Below are 12,500 nucleotides of genomic sequence, written 5' to 3'. Positions count from 1 at the left end.
TGTGTGTGCGTGTGTGTGCGCGCGTGTGTGCGTGTGTATCTATAGATAGATAGATAGATAGATAGATAGATAGATATTTCTCTGTGTTTCAGTCTTTATATACAAAATTTTCCAGAAGCAGCGTTCTCTTTTAGCTAACAAGTAAAGAGAAATAGTTTGCAAGGTAGTTAATTTTGATGATCACACATACACACACACACACACACACACACACACTCACACACACACATACAAAAAGACACACACACATGCACACTGCACATATATTATCAAGCTTGTATGCAGTCACTTGCAACGGTTGAAATTGAAGCTCAATGACCAGGAGAACAAACAGGATACACACGTTGGAAATAAAAGATTGATTTGATGAGTAAGAAGCAGACCTGTTTGTAACCTTGCCACAAGTCTTTATCGTAGGTTTTCTAATTCTGCGCTAAACTGCAGCGTCTCTATTTTATGTAGTGATGATCTTAACGGTCGATAAACCTGCGAAGTTAACCAATCTACACCAAATTACATAACATCGTATAGCAGTAAAATTTTCCATTGGAGAATCAAATCTCTGCTAAGCAAACAACAAATATTCCTGATTGATTGGCTTCCAGTACAGGTCTGTCCAGCTGACGCAACACAGCCACACGAAATGGATAACAAAAAGTAACAATAAAACAAAAAAAAAAACCCTTCATGTTTGAATATATCCACCAAGTAAGAAACTTATAAGACATGCATTCTGAACTGCTGTTCGGCATTTACACGGCTAAGTTAAATATATATATTTGTAGATGGACAATCAGCTTGATAAATAGATAGATAGATACATACATACATACATACATACATATATACATAGGTAGATACATAGATGGAAAGATAGGTAAGTAGGTATGTATATAGGTAGGTAGGTAGGTAGGTAGGTAGGTAGGTAGGTAGGTAGGTAGGTAGGGAGATAGATAGATAGATCGATAGATAGATTTGCGTATACAACCAGCCTGAAGCATCTGACGGCATAACTTTAAGGGGAGATAAACGGAGCACATACACTCCTTCAGGTGACAATCGAAATGGCCTCTTCCACCAGGCTGGTTTCTTGGCCGTTCGACATATGCCTCCGACACCAAAAATAGATCGGTTAAAGTGGTGGCAACTCCACCAATCGGCAGTCGTCGGTGATTGCGAGATAAAGAGCAACGAATATACAAGAATGAGGTGGGGAGGGGGAGAAAAAATTACATTCTGAAGACGCCGAAACGATAACAGATACAACGCTAGCGCACAAGAAGCTGGAAACTGCAACCCTGCTATCCTTGGGGTTGCGTATGCTAGTTTTGCTGGTATTCAGTGTGCTTAAACAATTTCCATTATTACGTGGTGACACATTAGCAAATTTCCTCCTTGTACTACTACTACTACTACTACAACAACAACAACAACAATAACTACTACTACTACTACTACTATTGCTGTTGCTACTACTGCTGCAGCTGCCGCCGCCGCTGCCACCTCCACCACCACCACCACTGTTTCTCAGACGACGAGCTGGCAAAAATGTTAGCATGCCGAGCGAAATTCTTAGCGTTATTTCGTCTGCCGCTACGTTCTGAGTTCAAATTCCGCCGAGGTCGACTTTGCCTTTCATCCTTTCAGGGTCGATTAAATAAGTACCAGTTAAGCACTATGGTCGATATAATCGACTTAATCCGTTTGTCTGTCCTTGTTTGTCCCCTTTGTGTGTAGCCCCTTGTGGGCAGTAAAGAAATAAGAAACGTGTTTCTCAGACAGCTCTATTAGCAAACACTGGTAAACGCAACTGTCTGAACTCGAGCAAAAGCATGATTTTGATCATCCTAAAGACATCCAATTAATTGCTAGATCAGTGGTTCCCATGCGACATCTATATTTTCCTCATCTCCCAATACAATAAACACATGTGTCATACGCTCGTCTGTTTACATGGTGAGAAAAGTGTTTCACAGACAGCAAAGTCAACGAACAACATTAAACACCACTATAAAAATGAAGAAGTGGATGCTGTGCTACCTCTAATTATGGACAGCGGAGATGAAGAGGAAGGGAATCCTTATGACAATATCATTCATCCTGATTATTACGAAGCTTTATTCAATGGTGAAGATGATGAACAGCATAATTTTTTAGAGGAATTTATTGAACTTTTGTGCATAACATTTTTAAGATCTATCACGTACCGTAATTATAATTAAAAGCTGTATTTCCGTAAATTTCTACTTCACTTTTTGTTTGCATAAATAAAAAAAAAATATGATAATTTATTGGTTTTTACTGGCATTATTAATTATTTAGATATTTGTTTTTATATTTTGAGCTATAATCTTCACTGAATTTATAAAAAAAAAAAAAATGCAACAAAGGAATTGGTAAAGTAGTCTCTAATCCAGCCACCAAGAAAAAAGCGTTTTCGGTGGAGACTGTTAGTGGTGGAAAGTGATGTGGTTCTACTTCTTTTATCGATGTTGGTATTTAATACATTAAGCAGCCTTTAATTAATTAGAAATAAAAATGCACCACAAATATGCTGTGCCATAATACACTTGTGATGAGTGTGACTTTAACCATGAATATGAAAATATTGTAATGTTATTGAAGAGTTACGATGTGAATCACGCCGAGCAGGTATCTGCTGTACGCAGCGTATTGCGGTAGGTAGTGCCATGCCGGTACCGAGTAGATATGTTACCGGTGTTAATATCGCACAATTATGAGATATAAATTGATTACACTCAGCTAGTCTGTTAAGTTTGCTGGATACAAATAAAAGAGAAAGTGTAAATATTTATAAGAGCTACGAGGTCTTGTTTATGGGTTTTGATATTTACTAAGATGAGTGTTTTGTTGCATAAAATTGGTGATATTACTGTTATTCATTGTTTTTATTTTTATTCGCTTAGATAGCGGTTGGGTTTCTGCTGCTGCTATGGCACTTCGGATTCTAGTTTGGTTTTCACCCCCTCAAAAGTAGTATCCATGTAACAGTCGATCCCATAAACTTGACCTTAAAAAAATGGTGTAAAAACTTTGACTTTTACACGAGAATATACGGTATGCATATTATTATTTAAAACAGTTTGATTCGGCTCTTCGCGACCAATAGTTTTACAGGCCGCTTTACAGAAACACATGAGAAGCCTCAATTGTGAGCTGAAGTAAATATATCGTGTTTTTACATTGTTCAGAATGGTATAGGTTAATTGATAGTCTACTAAAATTGGTGCCACGGGCAGTTATCAAGAGGAGTAGAGAGATAAGTCTAATTGTCTGTGGGGCAGTAAGGAGAGATGATAGAGTTGGAAATGTGTCAACGTATGTATTCGCAGAAATAGTGTTTGTGCGTTTGAATATATTCTGTTGTCGCGTGTTTGTTTTTGCATATATGTAAATGTTTGTTTATACACATGTGTTTATGTTTGTCAATGTGTATGCGCGTGTGTAAACATTTTAAAGAGAACTGGCAATCGATTAGTAACTAAACGATAACTACATGTGGTGGGAAAACTTCAGCAGTGGGAGAGTTTTAGCAAAGCTAGGTGGAAATAATTAAAGTTGAAAAATAAAATCCAAGGCGAAAAACGCTAAACGGAAACGATATTTTCATTTGGAATAATACCACTGTTGTCTTCGAAACATATGTCAGAAGTAAAAGAATTTGAATAAAAGCTGCGTTTAAGTCCATTTGTTTATTTATACTATAAAAACTACTGCACATCAACCCTGAGTTTCTGCCTTTGAACATGTTGCTACATCCTTGTTACTTGCGTGAATTTTGCTACCCTGGTAACTGTTTATTTAATTTTCCGTGTTAACTGTAAACAAAGGAAAATTCACTCATCGCTCTCGCTCTCCCTCTCTCTCTCTCTCTCTCTCTCTCTCTCTCTCTCTCTCTCTCTATATATATATATATATATATATATATATATATATATATATATATATATATATATATATGTTTAAATATTAAAAAATCCAATAAATTTCAGAACATGAATTTATAAAATAAATTTCCAGACTGTCAAGCCTTTAATGATTGTTTGTTTTAGTAACAGTTACGTACTTAATCAATAAGCAGCTTTCTCCATTATAATATATATATATATATATATATATATATATATATATATATATGATAAATATCTACAGATATTTATATATCTATACACCACTACATATAAATATTATATATATATATATATATATCTTATATATGTGTGTGTGTGTGCGTGTACGTGTTTGTATGTATGTATATATATATATATATATATATATATATATATATATATATATATATATATATACACCTACAGACACAGATATAGATACATATATTCCCATAAACACGCACACTCGAGGGAACCTATATATGCACATATAAACGCTGGTTTTATTTATAATCAGCAGAAATTACAAAGTGTCTTAAGGAGGAAGAGTGTCTTAAGGAGGAAGAGTGTCGTAGAGGGCAGTTATGACTTGGCCCCTGCGCTATCAATACACAAAACCCAATAATACGCTGGCCCTGCATAGATTGCGATTCCCGGATGAAAATCAGTTCGTGACATGGGCATCAACATGAGTAATGGTGCCTCTTCCATGTGCCTATTACTAAGTCGGTAATAAAATGTAGACGGTTGACCGGGTGGATCTTTCAAAACAAGAGAGCAGGAAACAATGAAGATCCTCTGGCAGACTTTCGTCCTTAGCTCTCTGTATTACCGCTCCCAATCTTGGTCACCAAACAGTGTAAAATTTACGACGGGGCTCGCAGCGATCCAACGAAGCTACACAAAGATAATCTCATTAGCACATGTCACCTACTGACAGAGACTGAAAATGTAAAAATTCTACTAGTTAGAATGAAGGCGGGAAAGATATTCAGTTATATACACCTGGAAAATCCTAGAGGAATTTCTACCAAACTTTGACCTTGTCAGTTACATAAAGAGCCAGCAGGAAACTGCATACTTCCCAAAATCCCAAAATTGCTATCAGGGTACAGGACCAGATACTGCAGCATCTTCGGCTTCAAGGGTTTACTGCTCTTTAATGTCCTCCCTTAGAGCCTGAAAGACATGTATGGCGTGGATGTAGGTGTTTTCAAAACAGAACTGGATTTCCTTCTGTCAAGAGTTCCGGATGAACCTACCTCAAGGAAAGAAACACAGACGAGGGCAGCAGCCTCAAACTCCTTCATCCACCAAATGCTACATGTCAGAGTTGGTTTAGTGAAAGTGTAGCAAGGCAAACGACAGTGCTACAGCGTGGCCGCAGCCCTCGTTCTGCAAGCTATAGGGAGGGATATATATATATATATATATATATATGTATACACGCAAAGATTACGTTCTATTTACGCAGCTTGTTCTAGAAAACTTACAAAGACTACGTAAAGGCATGTGTATGTACATTTGTGTGTATCTATGTGTGTATGTGTACGCGCGTGTATGTTTGTATATGTGTGCATGCTTGTGTGTGTCTGTATTTTGTGTGTGTTAGTATGTACGTGCGTGTAATTCTGTTGTAATATTTTCAGTTTTGCAGTTAATGTAGCAAAATATTTGCGAAACATTAATACATTTATTATGTATCAAAACTGGCATGACCTCCAGGTAAAACTGCTGATGGGTGGCATGTTTATCTTCTCTTTCAATTTGGTTTCGTTACACGGGTCTTATACATTTTAGATATTCTTTGTATATTTTGGTCATTAGTATCTTTAGTGTTACACTGCCACTGTTGTCCCTTGACTGAGAAAAACTCTCTCTTTCTCTGTCGCTCTCTTTCTCTATCTTTCTTTTCCTCTACGTTTTCCTCTGCCTTCTTTTTTACCCCATTATCTAACCTGCTGTCTTGCCGCTCAGCTATCATTGTTACGATACATTTCACACTGTGCGCATTAGACTATGAATGGAATTAATTGTGTTCTTGAGTCAACATTTGACTGACAATTGTGAATAGTTTTACACGAAAAATCTCTTATCACACCAACACTAATTTATATTTTGAGTTAGTTTCTTGGAGTTTGAAATTCAATGGTCTGATGTGTTTGAAAGTTCATGATACATACATACATACATACATACATACATACATAAGAAAATAACCGAGAGAAGAATAATAAACAAAAAAATTAATCGGAGTCAGACAGCAGTATACAGAGACATGAGAGGAGGACTAGTAAACATCAAGGAAGCTCCTTCACGAGAAGACAGACTCCTTCTGGAGGGAAATCTGGAGTGAAGAGAAGGAATTAAATCAATGTGCTCTATGGCTGGAAGAAATCCGAGAAAGTTATTGCATCTGTGTAACATCCAAGACATAAAACATTGATGGTGAAACACTTGCAACTGTGATCCAGAGACTCCAGCATGGAAAAGTACTTGGAAAAGACTTGATTGTTCGATATTGGTACAAAAAGCTAACAGTCTACCGACCATATCTTATCAATCTGTCCCAGCTAGCTCTCATTGAGAAGAGTAGCGGGGGCTACTAACCCCAGAGATTCCGAGTTCGATTTAAGGAAGTGACCTGAATAATAATAATAATAATAATAATAATAATAATAATAACATCGAAAAATACCTTGGGAATGAGAACCCAGGTTCGAAATTTCTCCAAGACACCTGATGAAGGCTGGAGGGTATATCGACCGAAAAGTTGTGTTAACAACAAACAAGATGAGCACAAATATCCGTGAAATGTAAATAATGTAAATAATGTACAAAATTCCTCATCTCTTAAATATGGAACTGTAGTATCCCATAGAACTCAACAAACTTACAGCAGTAAGCTACCAGCGAAATATGAAGAATCTTTATTAGAAATCGCTTTTTTGGAACCCTCGAGCTTAAAGGATGAAGTATAATTCAACCTTTTCACACACACACACACACACACATATATATATATATATAGAGAGAGAGAGAGAGAGAGGGAGAAGGGTAGTTAGATAGAGAGATATAGATATATTCCCTCCAGCATTCTAGCCTGGCAATTCGTCTATAAAGCTAGGAGCTTTATGGAAGCCATTGGTCACTGTATGACCAGACATGTATTAAACTACCTGTACGTTTATATATACATACATATATATATATATATATATATATATATATATATATATATATATATATATATATATATATATACGTGCGCGTGTACGTGTGTGTGACTGTGGACCGTCTGTTTAAATGTGTTAATAAATGACCATCAGAATAGCGCTCGCAATTTATTTAAATTCAATTTCTTTATCTGGCAACTCAAGTTTTACAGAATAGCCATATTTGCGTTACTTCTATTATTTTTCTGTTTGTGCACATTACAAACATTCTGTGATGTGTTCATTCTTTTGCGCTGGTTATTCATACGCATTGTTTTCCTAAACCTATCTTATTTTTGTTTTGGAGTTCTGATATTTTATTTTACACAGTTATGCCTATGGCTCTCTCTCAGTAATTTGTATATCATTGTCTCAACTATGTATTCATTGCTCGATTTCGAAATTACAGTCTATGACAAAATGTATTGTTTTAATACGAATCTTCGTATATTGGGATACATGTGCCTGTTTGTTCTATTATTATATGCCTGCGTTATTTGCTTCTAGCTATTATTTTTCTTTTGTCGCCTTTCAAATTACTTTGCGGAAGCAATTTTCTGTTGTTAAGGTCTATTGGTTGCAAATGATTGTTTTGCGGTTTCGCATAATTTTAATTCTGAAATGTTAACCTCTCTCTCTCTATTTATTGAATATATGTAAATACACACAAGCGCTCGCGTGCGCGTACACACACACTACCCCCCCCCCCCACACACACACACATTAAAGTCTTATGTAGCATTCCTGTACACACATGCACATATATATTAGGGTTATGATTTTTCATAACCTAATAACCCTCTACTGTAATTCGTTGAATAATTTCATAAAAGTCAGGAAACTAACATTTATTTTGCTTTATTTAAAAAGAAAAAAGTCATCCCCAACTTAAGAAATCGACCAACACCTTTGACCCAAATCATGCAAAATTCTAGTGGAGTTCATAGCTGCCAGCTCAAGTGTTTACCAAACTCGGTGTTCTGACTGAATGCAATGTAGAAAGAGTATATCTAAAATTTCAGCTTTCTAGTTGAAGTAGTATCGAAGTTATGGGCTTTTAAAATTATAATCACTAACTGGCACTAGATTCAATCTTCAGTATTTCTGCTCCCTAAATCCTTGTAAACGTAAGAGAGATGTGGAATAAAAGTTTATTTAAAAGTTTTAAAGATTACTGAATTGCAATTGCTCTATGCAACGGTTCAAAACTAGGTTATTTTCAGAAAGAGGTCACTACAAGCATTCGATAACAAAGGGTGCTGAACGTTAGCAATTATTTAAACATAAAAAAGAATTAATGTTTTGTTAGATAAAATAAATCGAAGTTGAATTTTCTCCTTCATTTTACAAATATCATAAAGGTCTTGAAGGAATTCCATTGCCCGTTCTGCACTCTGATTTGTTCTGGTGATTTCCAGTTTCTATGGTTCTCGACTCCAAAGGTTTTTACAGAGTTCAATGTTTTTTTTTTTTTGTGAACTTGCAGGCTATAGCATAACTTTTTATGATCATGTGCATTGAACATTTGGTCAGTAAGCCAAACATCTGCCTAGCTGTAAGAGATGAATCGAGAAAACATTGAGAAGCAAAACTCTTATCCCTGGTAGAAGAATAAATGACAAAAGTACTAGTATTGCTTGAGAATTCCATCTTGGATTATTTAAGTTGGCTATTTTTGGAAACTTTACACTTGGAAATTTGTCAGTTTCTTCAAAGACACGTAAAACTCTGGTCAAATGAGAATGAAAATTTAATGTCATCTTGCCATCCTCCTGATTCAGTAATCTTTCCTTCACCATTATTGAAATTAGGCTGGAATTTCTCGTAATTACTTAGAAGCTCTGGGGTGAATGTATAGTCAACATTAGGAGATATCTTGCTTTTCTCCAAGCACATTGTCCATTACCACACGAAGAACGCTATCAAGGATATGATGCTGACAACCAATAAATTGCGTTTCTTTCAAACACTTTTGAGCAAAGTTTTTGCAACTGAATGACAATGCCATTTCCTTTCCCAGTGTTCATACTCGTATCAGTGACAATAATCATTACACAGTTCCATAAACTGTATTCATAAAAAAAACAGCTTTTATTCCTTTCGAACCAGTATCGGCTTTTCCCTCTGGTATTTGGAGTGCTTGTATCTTAACTACTCACCGTTCATTCTTTAAATCGAGCCCTTGGTGTTCTTGGTCATCAATATGTTTACCATCAAAATACAATGACAAGTTTTCAAAATGTAGTGTTTTATTCAGTTTCGTTTTTAGTTTAACAGCTTCTTTGATAGTCGTTCTGTAAATACGAAAAGGAGTCTCGACATTGATTCCGTCTTGTGATAACTTTTGCTGCTTTTTGGGTTGATAGCTTAGAAGATATTACTAACTTGCTTGCAGTCTAGGTTTGCTACACTCCCTCCTTGCTTGTGTGGATTCTTCATCTGATGTTTTCGGACTCTTGCTATTCACTTTCATCCTCTGCTTAAGACTTTGCGATGGCATTGAAGTTATTCTGGTTGAAGTGGACATTAAAGACATTTTTCTTCTTTTGAATAGATGAATAGTTTTGAAACCGGCTGCCTTTCCAGTTGCATAACCAACCTGTCATTTGCTTTCAATTCGAAGATAATATAACCTTCTATCCTCAATGCACAACCATTCGCTGGTTCCATGTGTGATGTCAAAAGTTTCTTTCAATGAATCGTATTTTCCTCGTTTTACACATTTATCGTACGTATTTAGCACATTTTCTACTTTTGCTTGTACATTTTGAATTGATAGATATGGCAGATTTAATTTCTTTTGCCATAAAAAAGTTGCTTATTTCAAAATTTCATTTGTTCTTTCTTTCCCGCCTTTCATAGCACCTCTAAGGAACAGGTAGTGACCGACAATTTGAAATTTCATTGGTATCCTACAGTTGTTTTCCAAAGAATTCTCTTCTACAGGAACAGTGCTTCTTTTCTATATGAGCCTTGAAATTGCACTACATTCTTCGTCCAGAGCTTTTGTTTCTTTGAGTGACACAAGCGCTCACCTTATGAGACATTATTTTAGATAATCTAGTTGGATAAGCCTATTATTCTGAAAAAAAAAAACAGTTAAGATAGTCAGCGTTTTTAGCGTCACGGAAATAAAAAGGAGAAGAAGCGAATATTTCCTAAAGTAGGGTCTATGTGGTAACAAATTAAAAACTCTATAACCCTTAAATTACTTAAACTGTTAAGTTAAACTTTGCGATATACTGCTTCTACATTGCATTAAGTCAGCACACCAAATTCGGTAAAAACCTGAGTAGGCACTCTGAACCCCCACCTAGAATTTTTCATGATATTGGTCAAAAGTGATTGTTAAATTTCCTCAGTTGCGGGTGACAGGTTTTTAAAATAATTCAAAATAAAGGTTAGCTTCCTAATTATATAAAATTGTCCAACATTTTACTACAGGAAATTGTTTACTTTTCAAGAAATCAAAACGACATATCCCTAATATACACATAAACACCCATCCGTACATTATTCGGCGCTCCTTCATACAAGCAGACTTGTGCCTTTGTATATATGTATGTATTTCGTTCAATTGTAGATATGCGTGCCTGAGGATGTATTTTATATGAGAAAACGTTCACAGATGTTACTCAATGAATAATATCTGTAATGATACCTTATCAATTATTTTCTTATATTCTCACTCAAATTGATATGCGCATACGTAATTCTGAGCAGATTGCAATTTCGTGTTTCTTTTCCTCGGTTTGATAAATTTGTTTCATTTTGCCATTGTTATATTTTCAAGATTAGTCTTGCTGCTGTTTCATGACATAAATGTAAATGCACATATAAATACATACATACATATACGTATATTTATACCTCCTTATATGTATTATGTGTCACATTTTTGCTAATGATTCCATGTCTTTATGAGTTTATTTGAATTACATTTCTTTCTTTTCTCCCACACGAGGAAACAAATGAAAAAAACAAACAAAAACATTTATATAATTCGGTTAAGCAAATTGAATTATTAATATATTCTACATGCCTACATGAGAAAACTCTTATAGGAATCCTAAGAGAACTTGCAGGAGAACGTACGATACTATTTTAATATGGCGAGCAGCAGTTTCCCATATATCTTTGTAGGACTGAATACAAATGTTCTGTTGTACCAGAAAGTTTTCAATTTGAATACATCAGAATAAATAATTTTGGTGAAAGTCAATTTACAATAAGATTAACAATAATGCAAAGGATAATGTTTCTACATTATTATTATTATTATTATTATAAGCATTCAATTATTTTTATTCGACGTCAGTCAGGATTGTCGTTATTGTTCGTAGAATTTATGAGGGTAGTGGTTTACTCATTGTAGCCTTATATAACCATATGATTTCAATGAGGCTTTAATTGTTCAAAAGCCTTCTGATGCCCCTTAGAAGTAAAGCTTCTGTAAAAGCTCAACAGGACATTCCGTTCCAATCTCATTTAAATATTTCCACATAAGTAGCCAGCAGGATATCGGCCTGCAATGGTCTACGGTATTGCCTTTTTAGATGTTTTTCAAGCAGAGCATTCTCGCACCCATTGTCAATCATCTGGTGTTACTTGGTCGGCGTTTAACAAGGTGTTAAGTTGTGCAGGTATTTGTGCATGACATTCACCAAATCTATTGATCCAGTAGCCTTGAACTCCATCTGGTCCCGAGGCCTTCCAGTTGCCTATTCTTTTGCTGATTTCCTTCACTTCCCTCACTGAAATGACTAGTTCCGCCTGTTTTGGACAGACTACTGCTTGTTTCAGTTCTTGCAACCATTCAGTATACTTCTTGTGCTCCTTGTCTTTGCTTTATATATTTCTGTCAATGACGATCGCATCCCAGTAACGAAAGAAATGTATCATTTTCCTTTCCTTCTTTCTCTCCGCCTCCTCCTTCAATGGAAGATTCTAATAACACGAACGCGGGCGACAGTGGCTATGGTGGCGACGGTGATAACGATGATGATGATGATGATGATGGTGATGATGATTGTGAAGAGATGGTGGAAGAGAAATGGTAAGATAAGACATTTTTGTATCAATAGGAATCACAGTGCCTGTCGTTCGACGGCTGGAGCCACTGTTCTTTGAATTTATGTATAAAGTGGATTGAATTTTGCATCTCTTATCTCTCATTGTTCTTTAAGGATGGATTAGTAAACATTTTATGAATATATTCGCCAGCAGAATCGTTAGTAATTCGTATAAAATGCTCAGTGAAATTTCTTCCGGATATTTACGTTCTGAATTTCAATTGAGCGGAGACTACTTTGCTTTACATCCTTCAGCATCGAAAAAGTACCACTGCAATCAGAGTAATCGAACAAACCCCTCC

At 35.7% G+C, this 12,500-nt stretch overlaps 1 protein-coding gene and 1 pseudogene across 3 annotated transcripts in view; both read right to left on the bottom strand.

Moving 5' to 3' along the window:
* Positions 1 to 12,500, bottom strand: part of LOC106880835 (RYamide receptor) — a 437,431-nt gene that overhangs the window by 109,245 nt on the left and 315,686 nt on the right. The window lies entirely within an intron of this gene.
* On the bottom strand, positions 8,705 to 10,173 carry LOC149132509 (uncharacterized; annotated as a pseudogene).

This window comes from Octopus bimaculoides, chromosome 15, assembly GCF_046866305.1.
Source record: "Octopus bimaculoides isolate indiv1 chromosome 15, ASM4686630v1, whole genome shotgun sequence".
Taxonomy (NCBI): Eukaryota; Metazoa; Mollusca; class Cephalopoda; order Octopoda; family Octopodidae; genus Octopus; species Octopus bimaculoides.
The sequence above is the reverse complement of the archived record's forward strand: the minus strand, read 5'-3'. Positions and strand labels throughout refer to the sequence as shown.